Source organism: Gymnoscopelus microlampas (genome assembly GCF_963454915.1).
Source record: "Gymnoscopelus microlampas genome assembly, chromosome: 13".
Classification (NCBI taxonomy): domain Eukaryota; kingdom Metazoa; phylum Chordata; class Actinopteri; order Myctophiformes; family Myctophidae; genus Gymnoscopelus; species Gymnoscopelus microlampas.
In genome coordinates, this window is record NC_139950.1 from 30,357,650 (window position 1) to 30,377,509 (window position 19,860).

General features: G+C 39.9%; 2 protein-coding genes across 4 annotated transcripts in view; one reads left to right on the plus strand and one right to left on the minus strand.

The window, feature by feature from the left end:
- Positions 1-19,860, plus strand: part of adss2 (adenylosuccinate synthase 2) — a 463,865-nt gene that overhangs the window by 392,230 nt on the left and 51,775 nt on the right. The window lies entirely within an intron of this gene.
- Positions 1-19,860, minus strand: part of LOC311058184 (equilibrative nucleoside transporter 1-like) — a 51,005-nt gene that overhangs the window by 21,692 nt on the left and 9,453 nt on the right. The window contains exon 1 of one of the 3 annotated variants that reach the window (XM_084075542.1): positions 10,661-10,743. The exons of 1 other annotated variant lie outside the window; for it this stretch is intronic. The gene's annotated coding sequence lies outside the window, so the exon portion shown is untranslated. Of the gene's footprint in view, positions 1-10,638; positions 10,744-19,860 lie in introns of those variants that run through there. One more of the 3 variants, XM_084075545.1, reaches the window with a different exon arrangement.

A 19,860-nucleotide genomic window follows, 5' to 3' on the forward strand; every position in this document is an offset into this window, starting at 1 on the left:
GCTATGGTAAATGGTTCCTGTGTAGCAGGCAATTACTCAATTACCAAAGTCACATGGACACACACCTGACCTCAGTAAAGTACAGATGTTATGATCCTCCCTGTTAGTGTAATATGACTAGAAAGCATGGAAATTATCCTTTGACCAGCCTGTATTGTAAAGACAAGAGGAAGCGTCCTTGTCTAATGCAATATGTAAATCTTCTAATTTATTCATCTAGCTTTGAACACAAGTGTTCACTGAATGAATAATAGGCCTCGACTGCTGAATAACCAAAAATAAATTAACAGATATTTTGGTGAATTGCTTTCCTTTACACTTTTGAAAGATACATTGTAAGTATTTTCCTTATCGAAAGATATATTGAAAGTATTTTCCTTATCGAAAGATATATTGAAAGTATTTTCAAAAGTATTTTCAATATCGAACAATCAAATATAACCATAACCCATTAAAGCCGGGAACGCATCTGTGTAACCACTTAAACCATTATTTTATACTTTGGCTATCCAAAAATAGCAGATATACAATATGAGCTTGTAGATCTGCCATTTTTGAAAAATGGAACATTTGTACATTTGTGCAAATCTTTGAATACATATAAATATATATATATATTTTTTAAAGCAAACATTTGTAACTCAAATCTTTGCTTCTGGGGGGGGGGGGGCGGGGTCCCTGGAACAAAATAATTTCAGATGGGGGTTGGCGGCCAAATCATTTTGGGGGTCCTTCCTTGATATGAAAAGGTTTGAGAACCACCGATATAGTAACATACGTTTTTCAGAAAACTGATTTTGTAGAATCGGAACATCAGGCCTTAATGGGTTAAGTCAGCCTACCTATGGGGTTAGGATTTTGTTGCCTCTCCCTGCCTCTCTTTCCCCCTTTCCTATCAAGCACTTTTATTGTTCAACATGCCCTCAGTTCTCCCTCTCTGGCCCTAATGACAGTCAGTCCAATCCTGCAGAGCAATTCAATAAGGCCAAACTCTATTACAGCCAATGGAATTAAGAGATGCCGCAGCGTGTCCTAAATTGACGGATGGCGAATTTCTCCAATCCATCCTAGCTCTGCTAGAAACGTGCCATCAGTTAAATGCCAGCTGGCGTGAGAGGTCCTGTTCTTAAGGAGGTGCAACACACAAAAACCTACTCAGGGGGGCACTATGCACAATGCAGTTTGTCCACATTGACACAACCAACTTCCTGAGAACTGCAGTGGAAATGGAAATTGTACCAAGCAGCTGACAGTAATTCATCATTTCCTTTTACACAACACATTCGACTACCATTCAGAAGAAAAACATTTCCCTCCAATACCTGTGGAGGGAAAAAGCCAAACTCAATAAACTAAATCACATATCAAATTCAACAAAAGAGGGCTGAGCTGAGCACAGTTGTGTTTCGGGTCAGTCTTTTACATAAAAAGGTCTCAGCCTACATCATCTTGATCACAAGGCTCAATCCTGATTAAAGACGACATGAGGGCATAGCCAGCAAATATCTGTAACAGGTTGACCTACATCCCTCCCACACACAGATTAGCCCATTCAATACAGGAACGCATCTGTGTCACTTTATATTTCTTTCTTTGGCTATTCAAAAATAGCAGATATACAAGCTCATAGCGCAGCACTCGGTGCCAAGCTATGAGATTGAAAGCTATAAGCTTTGAGCTATGATGAGCTTTCAATCGTGAAAATGTGTGCAAAACTTTGCTTCTGGGGATTCTACACATCTTCTAAATCCTAAGTAAAAGCAAAGATTTGAGTTACAAATGCTTGCTTTAAAAAAAAAAAATATATATATATATATATATATATATATATATATATATATATATATATATATATATATATATATATATATATATATATATATATATATATATATATATATATATTCATATTCCAAGATTTGCACAATTTTCTTTCAAAAATATATTGAATAGCCAAAGAAATCTTAAGACACAGATGTGCACACACACACACACACATGTCATTGCACAGTGAGTTGGAGAGGCAGCACTTCACCAGAGGACTCTTATCATGGTAATTCTACAACTTTTATTTGGATGGTATATTGCAGCAAGAATGTTTTTTCCCCCCAGAGGAAACATAACATTCTGGTACATAACAGAATTCTTCCCCCATCAGTCAGACATGACAGATCAGATGTTAACTACTTAGTGTCGAGGGCAGCAGTGGCTCAGGAGGAAGAACGGATGTCTGGGAACCGGAAGGTCCCCGGTTCAATCTCCGGCTCCTCCTGGCTTTGTGTCAAAGTGTCCTTGAGCAAGACACTGACTGAACCCTGAACTGCTCAATGAGATCCTATACTGCTCAGCGCTCCTAATAGTTAGGATGGGTCAAAATAAATAAAGAGACCGAGTTTCCCTATGAGGAACATTGATTAATGAAAAGGTTCAATCAATTAATATCATTGACACCCAGAGAAGACAGCTGGGAGGAGAGCCCGAGGTCAAAAGGGCACAGCATAGCAAACATTCAATTGAATCATCAAATATTTCTGCTTATAACAACAGTACTTGGTACACTGCACCTGAGTCATACTCAGGCTTAACCGGTTTTAAATAAAGAACTGAACCAGAAATAGTGAACCAGAAATAAGTCAGTATTAGAACCCAACAAAGGCCACATCAGCAAGTATTTCTGCTTATACCAACAGTACTTGGTAAACTGCACCTGAGTCATACTCAGGCTTAACCTGTTTTAAATAAAGAACTGAACTGAACCAGAAATAAGTCAGTATTATAACCCAAGATTTTTTGGTCAGATTTTGGATAGTCCTAGACCACTGATTACCAAAGTTTTGACTAATATTTCATCAAATATTTTCAAATCAATTTGAGAAACTTAGATTAGAATTTTTTTTATTTTAACTTTTAAGCAACAGAAAAACTAAAACGTCCTTTATAAAATTGAAAACACCACATAAACAAAGCTCACAATGTGTTAAAAATGTTATTCATAGTGACCTTGTAGATAGGCTGTTGTTTTGACCATTTTTTAAACTTTTGCCACCCAAAAATATTTGATGCATAATTGCAGATACTGTAAAATAAATAATGACCGCTACTGTATATCGGCCAGATTGGTATCACCCCGGCTCTAGCCACTATAGGTACAAGGGAGAGGTATTCTGTTTGTTCAGAAAGAGAAAACTGAGCAAATGAGACAGTGTTGGTAACACAGCTGTAAACAAAACAGAGACAGTGCTTCTGCCATGACCACATACCTAGTCTTTTAAGTTTAGACGGGCTGAACCACAGACAGGAGGTGTGACCACCAGGTTAAACAACACGAACAACCAAGAGAATGTTTTTTAGAACATGGTGAAAGCTTAAAGCCATCACACTGATTTACTGAAGCCAGGTTCCCTTTAGTTTAGGGGCTAAATCAGGAGGAGAGTCGCAAACAATAATCTTGGGGTTGGGAGGATGCGCAGATCCCATCCCAGTCAAGACGTTCACACGCACATTCACACACACAAGCCAATTACACACATCAGTGCACTAGCTGCAGGTATATTGACTGCGGCCACCAGACGTGAAATTGCACAGGCTTCTTTTACAGTCTCAGCTCTGGCTGTCCTTCTCTACATATGCACAACAGTATGCCATCTACAACCTCCACTGAAATATATATGATCATGCAAGCCTGTACACAACCAACCACACATGCCAAAAAATTCAATCTGTTTTATGAATTTGTCAATGCACTGGTGACTAGGTGCTGGTGTGTTCAATGGGTACATTTTTAAGAATGGCATCAGTATAGCTGTGTGAATAAAAAACAAACACTTTACAGATGCCAGTCTCGCTCAAGTTTGTGCAATATACTGTGGAGGATTGTTCGGAATTTTGTATTTATCTGACAGGCAGCGCATCACAGGTTCAATTAAATTTTCAATTAAATTTTATTAAAGTGTCAAATCACAACAAGTTGTCTCAAGACACTTTACATGTAGAGCAGAGACCCGACAGCCCCACCCTGAGCAAGCAATTTTGCGACAGTGGTTCGAGTCACATTCCCGACGATCTTTGCTGCATGTCTCTCCCCACAACTCTTTCTCCATGTGTCCTGTCTGTCTCTACTGTAACACTATAAATAAAGCCCCAAAAAATATATTTTCAAATGTTTTACATTTGTGTCTCATGGTTGAGGCAGGCAGACTTCAGAAGCATGATTTTTCAAGTATGGAAGTGTATCCTTTTCCTATAGCATGTATCATGTGGCCTTCACATCCGTGTCCGATAGTAGAGTTTGTTTTTTCTAGAAAGACTCGTACTAAATAGGAGTATACTCATTGATCCTTATGGACAATGTCCTATGATGCTGAATTCCAATTTCACAGCCCATCTCCTCTTGCTATTACTCTAGCAAGGAACATTTTTATTTCATAAAATGCTCAGGGCTACAGGAATAGATTGGCTGAATAAAATACAAAAAATACAAAATACTAGGGGTTGGGGGTCACAGTGGGTGAGTATTGTCCAATACTATACTGCATGTCCACATGTAACCTCTTAGAAGTATATCACAGACTGGAGACCAAAATCATAAAGTCAGAAATAAGTAAAAGCTTACACCATGGTTCTCTGATTAAGAAATACTTTCTAAAATTAAGTTAAATGTTGTAGAACTGTATGGCTTTAAAGGGGTGGTTTTGCCAGTTTTAGATCAAAAGGAAGGGTAGAGATGTGTGTGGTTATTGAGCTGCGTGGTTAACAGAGGTGCATATAATGATGATAGTGGCTGGTAGCAAATTGAAACATGAGGCCATTTTCTGACAGTTTAGGTGGCTGTGTAAGATACTACTGGGACATGGGTCTTGTATGATTTTCTAAACACAATTCTCCTATTAGTCTGTTAAAAGAGTAACTTCACAAATAGACCTTTGTCAAGTACTTCACAGCAACCAAGAACACATTCATTTTCACACCTGGATGTTTAATTTCTGGATTAGGCTAAATTACCTTACTTCAGTTTCTAGTTCAAGTCTTTAGAAAGCAGTGACAATGCCATTGGGTATTATTGGATGGGATTACTTTCTTGCATACAGTGGAGCGACATAACAGGGGGAATTACCTGGAAGAGACCCATCACATACATTTCTTGAACATTGAATCATTTACACGGTGGCCATTTTGCTCTTACATCATACTTGGGGTGCACAAGACAAGTAAAGACCACCATGTGAATATAGTCAATTGTCTATATTGAATTGTAGATAAGATATACTTTGTCCCAATAAAAAGCCACTGCATCACATCACACTTGCCAGCAATGCACAGTCACGCTAGTAAAGAAGATCATACATAATTATTCTCAGCATTTGGAAGTAGATTGAATCACAGCTTGTCAACAGAGTCAGTCTCACGTCAATCATCTGGCCTTCATTGGGCTTGTCCTCACAGGCCAAACGTGAGCTAGATAGACTGACTTGAGACATTGAAATACATTTTAACTAATAGGCTACAAAACATTTAGTCTCCACATGCAACACAGGACAGAAAAGTATAGACAGGTAGCCATACATAGTCAGATCTCTTCCACATGGCTAGAGAGAGGTTTGCCCAATGGGCATTCAGTAGCTAAACCAAACAAACGCAGCAGGCCTAGGTGACAATGTTGGGGGTTCTGATACTCTGCCAGGCTAAATCACAGAGACAACTTTGACCCTCACAAACTTCTGACAGTGAAATGCAATGTGTTTACAACATTGGAGGACAGGACTTCAGCCAAATAACCACAGTTCCCATGATTGTAACATGTTTCACATGTTCAGTATTATTGTCTGCAGCATTGATCAAACGTAATTGACTTCCAGAGACATGACCTATCTTCACAGCACTCACAGCCATGACAACAATATCAGCACACAAAAACAGCCATTTTAATTAACCACTTAAACCATATACTTAGTTGACCAGAGTGCCAGAGGGCTCTATACTAGACCCCCGCAGTTACAATACAAGCTCAAAACACGTCACATTGTGACCTTGTACATCAGCTATTGTTACCAGATGTTCGGCCCAGAATAAGGACGCTCCGGTTCAAGTGGTTCAGCAATAACTATTTTTAAGTGAAAAAGGTGGGCAGATAGCTGTTAGTCAGCAGAGAAAGGTCCACCAAACAACAGGCTGTTGTGGAGCAAGTCTTACCAAAACAGATGCAGATCCAACTGTGCTCTTCTCATCATCACAGAAACTTAGACTGGATTATTCTGAAAACCTGAATAGAACAGTCATCTTCTTCACGATTCACACCGTGAATAGGGCCCACTGTGGTATTAACCCAAGTCAGAGCAGATGTCTCATCCTTTAGTCATGGGAAGCACAGAGGAGTGACACATGCAGATGTAAATTGAGTTCATTCCAAATAATGCCCCCTTTACTTTAGAGGGTCTAGTTTTTAGACCCTCGAATCGATAGCTACCCTTTTGCAGATCTGAAAGCACCGAACAAGTCGGCAGCTACTGGCTTGTTCCCACCCATTTAATCCTTCGATTTACGCCTTAGAAATGTTGTGCTCGAATTAGCTCTGAGGGCCATCAAAAGAATAATATGGTGGGCAATGGGCAAACAAAGTAATGCAGCCATAGTACAGGACAAAATCCACCAAAGGATGTGGAAGAAACAAGGGGGAAATTATTATTTTTTTGCAAGTTAAATGGGCATGACATGTTCAAATAACCCAAAATGACAACCAGGGGATGGGATGAAAGCCGTTCCCAAACTCATTGTCCTCCAAGTGACCCCCACCCCCAATACAATCAAACCCAATTTCCCGCCACTCGAGAGTGCACAACCCCCACCCCCTCAAACCAGCATCCCCTCTGAAGTCAGTTCAAGTACTCTGGGTAAATGACTGCCTGATGAACTGGCAGTAGCCAGCAAAGAGCAACCCCACTGATCACCATGACAAAGACTACTCACATCACTGTGGAGTTCAATGTTATGTACCATTACCACAGCAAGAAACAGAAGCAGGGTTAAAATTACTCCAATTTACATTTCAATTAATAGTTCAGGTCAATATCCTGTACTTAATACTTTAAAACTAAAATAATGTAAACATACACATTCATGACTTTAGGATTTGTTTCCTTATATTTTAAACATGCATGACAACTCCATCATAATACAATTCTCAAATGTGCTACTGCACATCCTAATGACATTTTATATATAATTATGATATAATTGTGTTTCCTTTGCTTGATGTTTTGGGTAAAGCACATTGAATTTCCTTGTTGAAATGTGCTACACAAATAAAATTGCCAACAGAAGGCAAGGAAGTCTATCACTTTTTTAGACACTTTGGCCATTTCTCCTGCTTGTGTTGCTTCACATAAATTAGCTGTAATAGTGCTCTACAAACAGCCAACAACAGGTGTTCAAAACCACTACACTCCCTGGGGTACAAAAGACAGATGTTCATTTACACCCACTGTTTGCTGTCATGGAAAACAAAGCCACCATTCTAGTTTACGCCTCTCCTGGGCAGGATTAACACAGTGGTTCTCAACCTGTGGGCCGGGGTCCCCTGATGACAGTTAAGTGATCATTTAAGGACTTTTAGACTTTAATACTTCAAAAAGAAAAAGATTGTTACTGCATTAAAAGTAATTAGCAAACTATAAAAACTGGTCAAACATTGACCAAATAATATAAGAATTGCAAGCGTGTAGATCTGCTATTTTCACAATATTTATCTGTGGAACCGAGTCAAACTAAATGTAATGCCTCAAATCCTACATTCCAAGTGCTTGTCAGGGTGGGGGGTCCCCAGTTCAAATTAATTATTTTGGGGGGTCAAGGCCTGAAAAGGTTAGAACCACAGGGTTAACAGACACACAAATGGGCCCAGACACATGCGAATGATGTCCCAACCAGGAGGACAAACACCCACCCAAGTTAGACATCTGACCTATACTTAAATTTAGATGCATCAAAATAGCAATACACAACAACCATGCCCCTGCTCTGCATGGGTTTGTTACATAATAAGTTGTATAGCACTGTTTACAACAAAGAAACAATGCACAAATAAAAACAAGAGTGTGAATACAATTTAAAAAGGGATGAATAAAAACAAACGGAGGAATGAGAGCTGCACATGGAAAAAGTACTCGCATGTTTTACTTAAGTAAAAGCAGAAATACTCAATACTAAATAATGTTACAAGTAGAAGTCCGGAATTTAAAATGAACTTAAATAAAAGTACAAAGTATTGGCATCAAAATATACTTAAAAAGTACCAAAAGTAAAATACTCGTTGTGCAGAATGTCCCATTTCACAAGTTCAAACTGTATTTAAAAAATATTTTGAAAATAGCTGATCTACAAGCTCACAATGCGTCGCATGGCGAGGCATTGTGAGCTTGTAGATCTACTATTTTTCAATGGCAGAAATATATATATATATATATAATATATATATATATATATATATATATATATATATATATATATATATATATATATATATATATATATATATATATATATATATATATATATATATATATAGGAAGTGGTTAGTGTGTTTTGTAATAATAATCCAAATATACACAAAGCAACTTAATTTTTCATATAATTGTAGTGGAGCAAAAGTACAACATCTTCATCTGAGATGTAGCGGGGTAGAAGTGAAAGTTAAGAAAATACTGGAGAAAGTTAAGAAAATACCTCAAAATTGTACTGCAGTACTTGAGTACATGTACTTAGTTACTTTACACCACTGGGTGGTGTAGCAGCCTACTATGAAGAGAATTTGAGACATTAGTCATTTCCATTTGACTCATCACCACACACCACACATCACCATTCATGCTGTCAGCCAGTCAATGCATTCATGCTAGCAGGCTGAACACGTGGGCGCAAATGCATTCACTATTTACTATTCCACAGGACATTTCATCAGCCAGGGGATTGTACAGCGTGAGTCTGTGAGAGACACGCGTGTTTAAGAACAATAGGCTCTATGCACAGCAGCCATGTTATCACTTCTTTCACAGGTGTTACCAATGATAATAACGAAGGCTCTGTTCCGTATTGCACCCCTCTGTTCCATTTAGTCTAGCACAGTGGTTTCCACGAGCCCCACAACTCTGAGTGTAAAAATGGACATTTGGTTCCATTTGTACACTCTCAGAGTTACACACATGTAAGGAGCCATTTGGAAGCCCATGAGGGTCCCTGGACCCCAACTGTAGACCCACTGGTGTAACAGAGTGTTTCCAGTGAGCCAACATGCGCAATATCAGCACCCTGACTCTGTTTGACCAGAATGGAACAGAGTCTTCATTAGTATCATAGGTAACACCTGTGAATGTCTTCATAATATGGCTGTAAAACGTGTTAAATGTTAGTCTGGCCCTGGTTATAATGTAGTAGTTTGATAGATCGGATATCAAAACAGGAGAACGCATTGAACCACCTGTCACTGTCACCATGAAGTTTGTCGTTTTAACTTTTAACCAGTGGTGGGAAAAGTACCAATATGTTTTACCACAATGAAGAAATACTGTTACAAGTAAGGGTTCAGTATTGAAAATGAACTTGAGTAAAAGTATAGGTATCAAATATACTTAAAGTACAAAAGTAAAAGTACTCAGAAGGTCCCATTTCACAAGTTTTCAAACAATTGCAGTGGTGTGACAATTGAGTAACAATATTTGACTCTGAGATGTAGTGGAGTAAAAATTGGAAATACTCCAGTAAAGTAAAAGTACCTAAACATTGTACGTAAACTTACAGTATTTAAGTAAATGTACTTAGTTACTTTTTCCACCACTGCTTTTAACTACACAATCCGTTTAAGGAACTGGACCTGAGATGGCATAAATGGGTCCCGATAGAACCCAATTTCACATAATTCCACATAATTAACATGTTCTTGACTGGACAACGTGGTCATAAATGTGGTAATATTTACAACCTGACACACGGTAGCAGCCGGTGGGAAGGCTACTGAGCACCCGGTGAAACGAGCCAATTGTTACACTACAACTGGTGGCCTATCGAAGTATGTAACTGTTGATCGTTCGTCCCTTGTTGTATCAACAGTTGTACAACTGTTGATATAACAGGAGACGAACCTTTATTTGCCTGAAATGTAGCAATCTTCACTAAACTGGCAGATTATTATTTAATATTTCACTTGCAATGTATTTCGAGATGTATTAAATCAACCAGTAGTGCTACAATAATAACCTGGGAAAAGCTTTTTTGCGGCTGACCGGAGTCACAGTATACGATAGGTCATTCTTCTTGGCATAACACACCACGCAATGGCGCTAAATTTAATTCCGCGGCGGAACCACGACAGGCGGTAAACAAAGGCGGCGACATGCTCACGTCCAGTAACACTGGTGTCGTTTGTCCCGAGACACACTTTAAAACCCCACATACCACACATTACATACATTCTGTGAAGCGGACCTGACCTGAAGTCTTGAAAGCAGCTTACAAACGCATTCAGCTGAAATGAAGCTCAAAGCTCATGGAGAACCTTCAAAGCTGCCTACTAAAAACTCTGCTTTCTCTAAATAAATAAATGTAAAAAGATAACTACACACAGTTCTCAAATACTACATTTAAACTTACCATCCACAACAATGCAGCTTACCTGGAGTGTGTGTGTCTCTCTCTTTCCGCTTGTGTGCCGAAGCCTTGTGTGTGCGTGTGTGACTGTGAACTTAACTAACTGTGTAACTGGAGCACACACACACAGTCACAGGAATAACGGAGGAGGAGTTTGACAAGTCATTTTAGCACTGCGTCGTCATTTATGACAGTGAATAAATTAAGAAGAGAACAACAACGAGGGGAGGAGGCAGGCAGACTACATTTAAATAGCCACAAGCAACTCTTAGATTCTATTTTTAATATCTGGAATTTAGAGTTGCAATACCAACCCCTGACAGCCCATAGGCTACATCTAGCCTGGGCAGCATTCCATTTTCGGGTATATGATCCGGTCGGAAAAAAAGAAAAAGTGGCCGGATAGGCAGAACCGGAAAGACGTCTCACCCCAAAATAGGTCCGTGCTAATAAAATCCTTGATACGGCATTGTTTAGCTTATTTTTTAAATGTAAATGTGCGTGCACTATCCAGAGACTATTTAGCGTCGGTATTATCCCACGGGGAAATTCTATTCCATTTAAACCGCAAAACCGGATAGGCAGAACCGGAAAGAGGATTATTTTTTCTTTTTTTTTTTCAGTAGGCGTGGTCTAGACCGGATCATATGTTGTCTTCTGGAACGCAGACCAGGCTTTCCTCCGAGGTGGAAAGACTGGTGATGCGAGGTTAGGCTACATCCAGTTAAACTCACCAACATTGCAGATCTGGATTTGTACGCTTACAATTACAATTTAGTTAGGCATTTAGCAGACAACAAAGTACACACACACACACACGTTTTTTTAAATAAATAAGTTCAGTGCATAAATACGTGGAGGGAGAGATGGGCTGGTTTAGAACACACTTGAAACTATATATTTAAAATTGTGATTGATTTCCAAAACATGCCTTATATTAATTCATGGAGAACATTTTTTGTCAGTGCTGTTTTGTATTGTGTATTGTAAGATTTACATTTGGTATATGAAAAAAACAGAAAAAAAGTTGCCCATTGTGATTTTCAGCCATACCTAAGATAAGGTCATGTGTAATGTCAGTGAGCCTCATCTTCAAGTGTGCATGTGCAAAATTGAAAGTGTGTGTGTGTGTGTGTGTGTGTGTGTGTGTGTGTGTGTGTGTGTGTGTGTGTGTGTGTGTGTGTGTGTGTGTGTGTGTGTGTGTGTGTGTGTGTGTGTGTGTGTGTGTGTGCGTATCTGTGGGTGAGAGGAGAGAACGGATGTGTGTGTGGGGGGAGTGGGGGGGGCATCTATTAAATCTCTACCATCTCTTTACAATTTCCCAGTCCGGCACAACGAGTCACAAGCCTGCCTTGTGATGTTCACAGCAAAAGACTGTAGAGGTCAAAATCAAGTTAGTCTAGCCACAGCACGTAGACTGCACATAGCTCAGCAGCAGGCCCGCCTTTCATGCGCATCTACACATGACCTGGTCTACAGGAAGCCACTCAATTTTATTGAACTAAAGCATTTAGCTAATGGTGTGAGCTTGCAGATTGGCCATTTTCGCCATTTGTGAATTTGGTGAGAAAGTCAACTTTTGGCTATGTCAAAGGTGTCCAGAAAATATTAGCCTCACACACATCTTATCTTAATACATTTAAACCCTACACTGAAGGACAACAGAAGGAGAACACATACAGTACAGTTACACTGAAGGAGAACAGAAGGAGCGCTATAGAGAGCCAGACATCATAATGAAGTGCACTGTTTCATACACTGGAAGATACTATATAGCAGGGGTTTTCAACAGGTGGTCCGTGGACCACTGGTGGTCCGTGAAGGTATTGCATGTGGTCCCTGACCTTGCATTTAGTAATGTAGAAAGTGAAAGTGATTTTTTCTTCCACGGAACATTGCACTAAATGATCTGGTGACCTATGATGATATCAATGTTGTCAGATACTGGGAAGCCGGAGGTCAAGATATTCCACAGAAAATCTCAGGAAGTGTACAGGAGTCGTAATTACATTATGAGCCTTGGACGCCATTTTCCCATAATTCCCCTAATTATGCCATGGACCACTATTAGTCTGTGGACTATTGGTTGAGAAACAGTGGGATGCAGAGATGGGATGCATAGCAAGTGTTACCAAAGCACTAATCTTAGTCCATATCCCAACCCAACACAACAGTGGTCCCCAGGTTGATTCATAGTCAGGGTGGTGGTCCCAGGTTCACAATCAGTTGAAAACCCCTGCTATATAGTATCATCAGTTAGGTTCAAGTAAGGTTCAAGTAAGGTTCAAGTAAGGCCAATGTAATCTACTGTATAATAGTATTTCACAGGGCCTTAATACTGCATCCTGAAAACATCCATAAAGAACTATGGAACAGAACAGATCCATTCCTCAGCAATGTGTGGGTGATTTTGCATTATTTTTTATAAACAAAACCTCATTGTTTATGTATGTTCTTGCAACTTTGCTGTTTTGATATAACAGTGTGCAGACTTAAATCATCTATGCTGATTGATTGATTGATTGATTGATTGATTGATTGATTGATTGATTGCTGGAACAAAGGTTTGCCCTTACTGATGTGACAATGGGATTACAGCCAGTGAAAGCAATGCGAGTGATGACAGACAGACAAACAAACAAGTGTACATAAGTGTGCGTGTCACCTACCTAGGCAAGCCATTACCATTTTAAAAGGTACAGGTCTTGTGATTAAAATGATGCAAACTATTCCAAGATAGCATCAAAACTGACGCTACAATCAACGCCTAAGTCCGACATACGGAAAATAAAAAAACGTTCACAAAGCTGCAGCAAAGTTGAAAGTTGAATTCTATTCCAATATGAAATATTTCCACAAAAATTATGTTCTTACTTCAGGGAAGAGTGATTAAGTGATACATATAGTCCAAACCACTTTTTTAGATCAAGAACCCGACAGAAACCCCCATAGGGCATAGCAATGGCGGCCATTTTGTGGTTCCACTCAAAAAAAGGCCATTTATTTTTCCCATAGAGATTTCCAAAAATATTTATATACATTATTTTAAGCCTAGAATCAAGCCATACAGTTTACTGGTGAATCATGACCATAACACATTTGATTCTGTGAAAGCCTCATTTTGAAAACCGCAAAATATATTTTGTAAATTAAATATAGTAGCCTATCAAATAATCTTTTTTTTTTAAATCACAGAATCAAATGTTTTATGGTCATGGGCTAGGTAAGGCTTCATACTGTGGATACATTGTGTTTTCCAGCTCATATATGATAATAAGTGTTATAAAGGCATCTATTTATAAAAACTATTTAGGCGAAAATGAAAAACCTTCTATTCCAGTAAGTTCAAACTTGTATTACTCAATGTCAGTTGCACATAGAGTTGATTCTAGTTGTTACCTTCAAAATGAGACCATGTGCATGCATTTATTCCAAATGGTTCAAGAACAACAATCAATTTACTTTGGGTATGCTGTGATTGTTAACAGGTTAAGAGACTTCAGGTTCAATCAAGTGGTGAAAGAATGAGGTTGGATAGGTTTAGATGGGAGAGTGAAGGGGGAGGGGGGGTCACAAATGGCGGTAGTACTTGGTTGAATTCACAATCGTGGAATGAAAACAGTGCCATCTTCTGGGAAGGAGCTGTTGAGAGTCCGCTGCTGATGAGTCATACATGTCTTATTTCATTACTTCTAGTATTGTAATGTTTGTGCATATGGTTAGCCCACAGTTTGACCCTGCTGTCTGAGGCTTTTGGTAGTACAGTAAGTACAGCCAGTCACTCTGGCAGCAATGGAAATCATGACAGAGTTTTCGTAACCCCATCACAGCTACAGGCAGCAATTGTCCATATGGCTGGTCCAAACAGGCCTACTGTTAGCTAGCTCTGGAGACATCAAATGTGATTGATACAACCAAACAAAATAGGCTAACTGTGTTACAGGCAACGCACAGGCAACCACACGCAAGTGGTAGCCAGATAGCCAAATACATACTGTATTCACCTCACTTCCACAAGGCTAGAGACTGGGCATTCAGTAGGGAAACCAAATAAACCCAGCAGGCCTAGGACACACTGTTATAGTCCCAATGCTTTGACAAAGACCCAGAGTTAACCCAAAATTTGAGTTAAGCCTTTGACAGCAGCAGTTCAGTTTCGTAGCTGGGGGCAAAAATGGAACCAATTAAGAGGGGAAAAAAGGACACTTCGTTATACCGGCGGGCTTTGTACTCATGGCCCCCACCTTTTCCCCTCTACATCAAATCTCTTTGCAGAAAATAGCAGATCTATAAGCTTACAAAGCGTCGCACTGCAACACGTTGCTGAGCTTGTAATTCAGCTATTTTCACAGAATGTTTGCCTATTTTGGCCAAATGTGTATCTATTATGACTGAATAACAACGCTATAGGTTAATTAAAACAAAATAGTAAAGCAAGCAATACTGTATAGACCCCTTCATGGTGTTCACTGTCTATGAATCAGTATGATAGCAGACACTAGGACTAGTATGGCACTACATTAATTTTAGTTGAACGTTTTCCACTGCGTTGCCAAATGCCGAGACATGTTGATTTGGGACAAAGGTCGACATTAACCACCGTGAGACATGTTGTCAGATGACATAACATAAAGAGACACACACAGAGAGAGAGAGAGATAGAGAGAGGGGATTTGCATGCATGTGACTCTGTATAAAAGTAATTTAACACTCAACCTGGTAGCCTACATGATGGCATAACTGCATCAAGACTAAGTGTCCAAAACTGTCCATGCACACATTTCCATACAAAGACCAATTAAGAACAACGGCATGGCGGCTAAGGGGCCTAGCCCTCTGGAACAGGGGTTGTTGTCAGTATCTCTGTCCGTCTCTCTCTCTCTCTCTTTATGCATCTCTGTCCCCTCAAAAGTAGACCAATCACAGCTCAGCTCACACTGCTGTGTGCATACAGCAAACCACATGTCAGCTCACACAGCTAATAAAACACAAGCTTCATATATAATGTTATCAATGTTATCAAACTCATGAGCATGTTAGCTCATCATTGGTGACGTGCTCAATACCACAACCAATGTAAAAGGATGAAGGAAAGCAATGTTCCCACTACAGCAAGGCTGGATCTTCTAGGTGATACAGGCAGCCGCTTAGAGCAGTAATACAAAAAAAAGTAATAATAATAATATACTTTATTTATTTATTCATTATTTATGTATTCATTCATTCATTCATTTTCGGAAGTACAGAATGGTGACAACAATTTGTACAATCGTGTTCTCCCTAATTTGCACATCACGTCACCATGTGGATCAATTAACCCTGTTGGGGTGGGTGCCCTGATTCTAGTTTGTAAGCTAGACATAGCCTGGGAGGGTCTCCCACTCAGAAGTACGAGATGGGGAGGGGGTTGGCGATAGGTAAGCGTCACATCATGTCTCCCCACTGAAAGCTGGAAGTAGGGAGAGCGGGGGAATCATTCAAACCACCTGTAACTCTGCTGTTACTAATGCAATTATGCAAACAATGGAACAGGAGCGCATACCAGTAGTGAGGTGGTGCTGACCACAGGAGATATATAACTGTTTAAAAGAGAGGGGGTCGCACAGCTCGCAGCCACGATGCAATTACTTTTATTTAGAAAGACACCAACGTTTCGACACAATAAGTCTTCTTCAGGGTATGAGTGTACTAATGCAATTATAAAATTCAGTCACTCTATGAAATGCTACCAAATAAACCACAATGCATACTCTATCAATACTATCAACACATAATGGATAAGAAACTAATGTCTAAGCCATCAGGTGCCCAGTTCAGGAAAAAGAGGAAAGAAGAGCAGAGACTCACAAAAGGGAAAGGCATGTCTTTTCAATTGCATCGGGAAGCCATGCCATTATTAAAATATGGAATTGAATTTAAAATTAATGTTCATACCCAACAAAAAATATTTCAACCTTTGATAGAAATAAAACAAGTACTTGACGTAAGAACTAAATTAAATTATAATATATATTCTCTATACTATCATCTTTAGTACACGGCTGTGAGAAGTGACACTCAAGTCCAACTTGGCTCGTAGGCCAGTGAAAAATCCATGTCTACTACTGTGAGTGGAATCGGTTGGTGCAGAGGCGTTGTTTACGTTTTGGTTTGTGCTGTGTCGTGACTCGTGGAAGTCTGGATTATGCAGAGTGTCGGGCAAGTCTGCTTGCTCATGCAGCCGTGGTAGGTCTACAATCCCCACACCCTGTCTCCCCAACTATATTAAGAAGGCTGTGGTTTCTGAGGGAGTGGGAGACTAGCCCGTTTCCGGAGCTGGACCACAGCAAACTTAGCCCCACTGTCTTCTTGCCAGCACCAAAACACGTGCTTTATTTACTGTACATCACTGGAGGTTCAAATTGGTTTAAAGCCTATTTAACGTCGTTCTCTCACTTTATCTTTTTTGTCTCTCTTTCTCTCCCCAGACTTGTTTATTGGCTTGGTTTGAAGAAGGGGAGCCCCAGGCAACAGGAAAAGGCAACACAATCCTGATCGTGATTTTCCACGGAAGAGAGAAAGCCTGCAGCAGAGAGAGAAAGTGAGACAGTGTGTGTGACAGAGATGGAAGCAGGGAAACGGAGACTGAAAGAGAGAGAGGGACCTGTGGCTGCATGTTTTCCACACTTGCGGACAACTTGACCTATCCCTTCCTCTTGTTATTCCCCATATGCGAGCCAGACAACAGACAGAGACAAGTAACCACTGCTGTGACTTGTCAAATGTTGCAGTTGGTTTTCATTTAACTCTATTTGAAACAAACCAGAGAGAAGAAGTATTAGATATCCAGATGAGGGCAGATGTAGCGTGTGATTCTGCTCTAAGTGTCCATCACTCCAAGGCTTAAGAACTATTTCTAAGTCATGTTTTAGCATTCAGAAATTTCAGGTACAGTATATAACATTATTTAGATGAATACGATCTAAATAACTCTGTAAAGGCACATTAAGTACCCCTGTCACCCTGTCCCTACACTTCCTGCTAACCCTGTACAATTAGCTCTTACACAACAAAAGTAGCACATGTTTATGAGACAAATAAACATAGCAAATGTCTAATTCAAGAATATCCTGTAAAATGTGTGGCAAAACAGGCGAGTGGTGGGGGAAAGGGGGAGTCCATAACATTAAAAGGGGTGGAAGTGGCTTTGTGGCGACACACTGAGATTTAAGAGGACAGCGAGAGAAAGGAATTCCAATGGATGGCCTCTTTAACCTCTAAATGAGCTGAGAGAGAGAGAGAGAGAGAGAGAGAGAGAGATAAAGAGAGAAAAAAGAAAGAAAGAGAAGACTAAAGAAAGGTAGGAGTGTGAGAGAAAAAGACGAAGATAAATCCCACTTGGGATTCTGGAATCTTGTGGAGTCATTCCCCTAGCTTTGGGATTAACCTCTGAATTGACAGACAGGAAAATGAGAAAGAGAAAAGCCACCAAGCCAAGGATGTCTGTGAGAATTAAATCCCCCCTTACGTTTACCACAACCCCTCCAAAGCCCAATCAAAAAAGATCTGCCCAATTTAGTTGTTCCACCAATTCCCACCATGTATAGGCTGTGTCACTGCCTACCCCTACTGCTGGTCTGGGTAGGGTGTAGACAAAAAATTATCCTCTGATACACAGATTCATACACACACTGCCACTGACACATCTTTGATCCCAAGAGAAATTCAGTTTATAGCCGCACCGCAGTAAGCATGAAACACACAGATACAGGTAAGACTAAGAGTCACCAGCCACTTCTTTTCACCTGCCAGTGAGGAGTTTCACCAGGATGGCATACCGTGTGGGGAGGAACAAACTATCCCTCCCCAGGTTTAGGGCTAGTGACTCCTACAGGCCAACCTGTAGGAGTCAGTAGAGCTAGTGCAGTGATAGAGAACTGCGACTTCCACCAACGAACCAGAACAAATGCGTTAAGTGGAGCGACCAGCTAAGCTGGAGGCACCATGGAGGAATTGAACCTGAATCTCCACAATGGTGGGAACAGCCGGATGCCAATGAACCCATACATTTTAGGGAGTCCTGGTGGATTTGTGGTATTAAATGTCCCAATCCCAGAAACTATTTGACGGATCCCCCCAAAGTGCACTCTGTGAACCCACAATCAGATTTACCCCACTAACTAGGACAATTTGTGCTGTTTGGACATTCTTCCCAGCAACACAGAAATCATGGATATACAAAATGCTTGGCACATATCTGAGGCACATGTTTTCTGTTACGACACACCCATTTGGTGTAGGGCACTTTAGGACACGACACAAGAATATTTTGGGTATTAACTCTGTGATCTTTCAGTTACATGGTGGTCTCTCTACCCTCTCTATGTTCATTGCAGTCAGATCGAGTGCATACATGTGAGTGTGACATAATGTACGTGTAAGACTATGTTTCCCATCGATCACCAGAGAAGCATGTCCGAATATTTTACACAAACTGCAACAGATGTGATATGTGAGTCTCTATCAATTTCAGCAGGTTTTAATTCTCTCTCCCCAACCGTCGCCTCTGGCAACATCTGCACAGAAATCCCTCTAGAACTATTATCTAACCCTTCACAATCTTTTTTTCGTAAGATTGTGTGTGTTGTGTATTTTGTGTGTGTGGCAGTTAGCATTATAAACTTGGTTATCGGGTAAAGGTGATATTTCGCTCTGCTGTTGGGCATGGTGGCCTTGAATTTAAACATAGGCTCATATAAGAAGCTATTGTCTTTGCTAGCTCGAATGACTCCAGTAAATTATGTAGCTTTAGTGCAGTGACCCAGAACATGCACACACAAAAGATCCTCAGTTAATTTAACTCTGAGGGTGAGTATACAAATGTAATATGTACACTGTCTGTCAGAGTAACAAATTAAGACTAAGTTGAGCAATAATGTATAATGCTATGGATGAATTTAATGAATAATAACACTCTTCTTGGAGAAATACAGCCCATCTTCTAATTGAAGAGTGCACTTTTCTTTTTACCCGTTTGACTGTTAGTGCAGTCATCTAGATTAGACTACAGTATATAATATATATATATATAAATGTTGTGAATGAATCAACTGTAGCACATTTCAGCATGCACAGGGTATATACAGTATATCATGCCTTTTGTTATCTGTATGCCAGTGAGCTGATTCCTGCTTTATGTAACACATCAGTATCAGTGAGTGTGTGTAGTATGTCACGTAGTTCTTG